Source organism: Spinacia oleracea, chromosome 6, assembly GCF_020520425.1.
Source record: "Spinacia oleracea cultivar Varoflay chromosome 6, BTI_SOV_V1, whole genome shotgun sequence".
Taxonomy (NCBI): domain Eukaryota; kingdom Viridiplantae; phylum Streptophyta; class Magnoliopsida; order Caryophyllales; family Amaranthaceae; genus Spinacia; species Spinacia oleracea.
The window spans coordinates 35,196,326-35,201,561 of record NC_079492.1 but is presented as its reverse complement, the minus strand read 5'-3'; the positions used below and the strand labels follow the sequence as shown (position 1 = coordinate 35,201,561).

Here is a 5,236-nt window from a genome sequence, read left to right as displayed (position 1 = left end):
CGTACAAATTAATTGCCCCCTGCAAAAGAGATTTTTGCAGCGTACATAGTAAAAGCCCCCTGCAATAGACCTTTTATTTTGCAGCGTACATGGTAAAAGCCCCCTGCAATAACATATTTGTAATTTTTTTCGCTGCAACTTTAACTCAGACCAAACATTTCTACCTCAAACCTCATGACCAATTTCGCAGCAAATATCCCACTCTCATTACTCCCTTCTTCTTCTCTCGGCTTACCCTGCGTCTCGCCGGTGGTTCTCACCAGTGGTCGTCGCCGCGTGGTCTCGCCCGTCGCCGGTGGTACTCTAGCAAGAGTCTATTTAATTTCCTCACCTCTCACCGGTGGTTCCCTGCTCGAAAAACCCCCGCAAAAGGTATTCCCTGCTCGAAAAAACAACCGGCGAAGTGATTCCCTGCTCGGAAAACTAAGCTTCTTTGCTCGGCCGGTTCGCGAACCCTGTTCTCCGTCAATCCTCGCTGCGGCAAGTAACTTTCTCCCCTGTCCCTTTTTATTTTCGTTTTCAAAATTAGGGTTTGTTCATTTTTCATTTTTGCAGAGAAAGCCAAAGAAATTGTTGGCTGACAAGATTAGGAGAAAATACATACGTTTATCTCGGGTGGGTTATGATTTCTTTTGTTTTAAATGATGAAATTTTGCAAATTCTTGAATCTTGATCTTCGTATGTAATTTAAACAGAGATATATCAATTAATTTGATTTTCTTGATGAGAAAAATATTGTAATAATCCCTGATTAAGGAAATATAATTCTGTTCATGCTAGAAAAATTCACTCAAAGATAAATGTTGAACATCCGACTACCGTAAAAGTGATGTAAAATCGAATGTTTCTGGTGGTTTCATCTTGGTTAGTACCTCAAATCATGTTTTAGGCTCTTTCATTAGGCAAATGTGAAAAACTACTCCCTCCATTCTTGAATGTCAGTCCTTTTTTGAATCTAAAGCAATCCAATTTAAGTAATTTCATGTTTCATGTTTTAGGCCTTTTCATTAGCCAAATGTGACAAACTATATATTATTCTGATGAAATTAATATGCTTATTTTGAGGTGTTTTCTTACTTGGTTCATTTGGTGGAGTCACAGAGACTTCCTCCACCCTTTTGAAGGGCGCATATACCAGTAAAAAACCGTACTGTTATAATACTCGAGACAGATACTGGAGAACAATACGAAGCCAATTATCTGCCTCAATATCGTGGACTCAGTGGTGGGTGGAAAAGGTTTGCCATAGTTCTGAAATTGGAAGGAGATACTGTTGTTTTTCAACTAGTTGAACCTGCCAAATTTAAGGTAGTTTTTGATAAAACTTTGTTATCTTTAGTTTGCATTTATTTTCTTCTTGGTCCTGCACATTGAAGTGTTCTTTAATACTAGTATATGTTATTGTTCATGGACTGACTGATATAAGGATAAGGGTAAATGTTAGGATTCTGCTTTACTTCGGGGGAATTCAATTGATCAAGTTTATATTTTGAAATCAGCCATACTTTGATACGTTAAAACAAAAATTGATATGTTTCAGCTAGGCCAGGCTTACTATTATCTGTCATTTTTTATTCCTTGCAGAATTCTTTATGGTCATCTAATAGTTCTATTCCACTTTCAAGTAATTATATGAATACAAATGATTTCGTGCAGTGGGTTATAGATGTGGATGTTAGCATATTGTTATTAAGGGGTAGACCGAAGCTTGAAAATAGTGGCCAAGCAATCCAACGCAACTTTTATTCTTAACTTTGAGTGAATATGCATTCCTAACTTAAGCGTAACTGACAACATCGAGGGTTGTTGATTGAGCGAAAAGTCTTTTCAATTCCTAATTTTTATCCGTCCCAAACACATGTATTAGCATAAACATCTGAACCACCTTTCAGCTAGCTGCACTTTGATTTAGCGTTTGAGGTATTGTCGTATTTATGCCTTTCTAAAGTTTCAGCTTTCATAATACTAGTCCCATAGTCTGGCTAGTATTATTATTTTCAGTTTTTCAAGGTCTTGTAGTGATCACTGATTCACTGCAAACTGGATATTGATTATTTATATACTGTATTAGATGAACTGCAGTTTCATGTTCGAGAGGGGTTCAAATCACTCTCTGATCAGTGGTTCCACACTTCCAACTCTCCTATGTAGTACTTATGCAATATATGCCGAGAAGCTACCTCTAGGATAGGTCTTTCTAGTAGTATGTTACAATGGTGTATTGGTGACCGGAATTATAAAATTATAATTGCTTCCACTAGAGCATTGATAGTCCTAGGAAACTACGTTGAGCAGCTTGGTATTGTGCGTACCGTAGAGACCCAGATGAATACAACGTTTCCTGGTATCTAGCAATCACTTTCTTTTTGGTTTAGATACTTGTGCTGCTGTCTCCTATATTCTCTGATAAATTGACGGGTTTTTTCCTTTGAGAGACTTGAGTTTTAGACCCTCATCCCCTGTAACTAAAAGCTGAAATGAGTCCAGTTTTGAGATTGAAAAATGCGCTTGACTATGTAAGAGATGCAGATGATGGAGCAAGTCTTTTTTGGAAAAAGTATAATTGGTGTTCAGTGTAAGTTAGAGAAGAACCAGAGTGATGGCCAGGGACTCAGTTACAAGCCAAGCCCAGAATTTGTCTTGCGGACTCTTGCCTTTATGGGTTTTGTTTGAGATGAGAGGAGGGTGGACATACTAATTTCAATCTATTTACGCACATCTAAGGCTCATGCCACAAACTTTTATGTTAAAAGGAATTTCATGGATAAAACCGTTCCACTGTTTTTTTTCCTGTTAAAGTTAAAAAAAATCAGACAACTGTTGATTTGATATTCCTCTGTACTCTAGTTCTGTTGTGATAAATTCACTTCTCCAACTCTTTGTTTGTGTAAATGTAGTCTGACATATCTTCCCGTGCCTCTACTTACTATGTGATCTATTCTATCTTCTTGTATCTGTCCACAGTCTACCTCTTCTAGAATCAAATCACTAAACTAGTTGAAGCTGAGGATAAAAGCTGCTAATGAAGCTGAGGCGGCTTGCCAACGGCGTCTCTCTGTTGCTGAGGCTGAAATAGCTGATTTAAGATCCAAATTGGATACTACTGAAAGGTTTGGACTTGGTTGAGTTTACTTCAGGCCTTGGTTATTTTGTGCTTTTGGATTCACTTTTAAATACTAGGAGCTAGGCAATTGTTTTATAGAGGTATGGTAGGCAAGCACTTTTCGTAAAGGTATTCCATTGTATGTTTATTTTGTTTGAAGAAAGGGTTTTGTATCAGTAAACTAAACTTGTATGCTCTTGCTGGGCAGGGAAAACTGACCCAGAAAACTACACCCCAGTCATAATGCCATCAGGGTCTCACCCCCCCCCCCTCCCCGCCCACCCCACCCCCCCCCACTCCCACACACACACACACACATGTAGATTTGGTCCAACTCATCATCCAATTCTTACTCGAACCACTTCTATTTGCTTTATTTGAGTCACTTCTTCCACAAAGCTTTTGATTTCCCAACATTGCATCATTAGTTGACAAGTGATCGTTGCGAGGATTAGAAGCTTCGATAGACATTGTGTACTTTATAGTAGTTTTTAACAATGTTAACTAGCTTGGGTATAGGTGATAGGTATCTGTATATGTTTTCTGTGGCTCATTAGTTTGGATTTATCACTAGTTAGGGTGGAGTTGTGGGAACATGACAATTCAAGAATTAAGTATTTATAAAGAGTTATAACAACCTGTAAGTCTGTAACTTAGTTTGTTCAGAAAATAGGACCCAAATTTCAATCTTATAAACAGGTTTGCTGTCAAATGTTTTGTGAAGCTGTTGAGATCCACATATATGAATATCCCTTATACCTAAGAAGTGACATGGAGAGAGGGATCACCCTCTTAATGGTTGTTTGAATAACATATTCGCTCCATGTATGTAGATCACCAAATGTATTAACTTCTATGCAGCATGGAAGGCAAGCATTCGTTTCTGTGCCTAGCACTTTTCCTGTGCCTGGAGAAGAATTGATGTTTTGATGATTGTAAGAGGGGCAAGGAGAAGCTTGTTTGTGATGCTGCTCAAGTACTGCTTTATTTCGGAGTTGAACAAATCATCTATATTTCTGAAATGACGCACTGCTAAATAAAGGTTTTTCTTCTTAACTATACCACTTCAAAGCACTATTTGTAATAGCTATTAGGACATTGTTATTAGTTGCTTGAATGTTAAAGTGTGATATTTAATTTGAATTTAATCTAATGCTTAGTTGAAATTTCTGTTTTTGTAAAGGTCTACACTCCGAGGAATGCGCCTATACTAGTGAGGAAATTGATGGGGTTCGTGAGCAATGGGCTAAGTGTTTTACCCGCAAGTATTTACTATTGGCTTGAGCGCGCTTGATCGAGGTGGTTTAGTTGTTATAGAACAATCGTTTACATTAAAATGTATGCGTACATTGAAATTGGAACGTATATTTGAATGTAGTACGTGCACTTTGGTTTTGGGATATATATATATGTATACAAAACACCAGTTATTATTTTTTATATTTGTTGATCTACAGGTTGCGATATTTTATTTATTGTTGTTGACAGGTTCCTATATTTGGTGTAAGACACCCTAGGTATAGATAAATAAAACTAAAATTTTCCCGCCAAAAGCACAGCTTTGTTGCAGGGGGCATATACTTGTTCGCTGCAACAAGTGTGTAAAATTAGGCAAAAATCAAGACTTGTTGCAGCGTACAAAATGATGTACGCTGCAACAGACTGGTTTGTTGCAGCGGGCTTTTATTTGTACGCTGCAACAAGTCAATACTTGTTGCAGGCCCCCCAGTTGCAGCATACGATGTACGCTGCAACAAGGGTTTTTTCTACTAGTGTATGTTATTAGGCTTACCAAAACGACGATATGACACTACTTTGCCTAGGCTAGACCTCAAGTGAACCTTCTGCTTCTCACAATCTATTTTGGCTTTGAACATGGCCAACCAATCCATCCCTAGAATTACATCTAGCTCTCTTAACTCGAATTCGATTAGGTTAGATAAGAACACGGTCTTGGCTATGGTCACAGGCACATCTCTATGGATTTTGGTACACTTCACTATACCACCAATAGGTATGACTATAGGTACTTCAATTGTTTCAGGCTCTTTCAACCCTAGTTTCCCCAAAGAATCTACTGATATAAAAGAATAAGTCGCACCAGAATCAAATAGAACTTTAACTAAAACGGAA

General features: G+C 37.9%; 1 long non-coding RNA gene across 2 annotated transcripts; it reads left to right on the top strand.

Annotated features, from left to right (window-relative positions):
- The first annotated feature begins 200 nt into the window (after positions 1 to 200).
- On the top strand, positions 201 to 4,021 carry LOC130464370 (uncharacterized). Of its 2 annotated transcripts, none has more exons than XR_008924758.1 (3): positions 201 to 1,308; positions 2,965 to 3,110; positions 3,965 to 4,021. It is a non-coding gene; the product is annotated as an uncharacterized lncRNA (long non-coding RNA). The 2 variants fall into 2 exon arrangements; XR_008924759.1 differs by lacking the exon at positions 3,965 to 4,021 and having other exon boundaries at positions 201 to 615; positions 1,102 to 1,308; positions 2,965 to 3,333.
- The last annotated feature ends 1,215 nt before the right edge of the window (positions 4,022 to 5,236 follow it).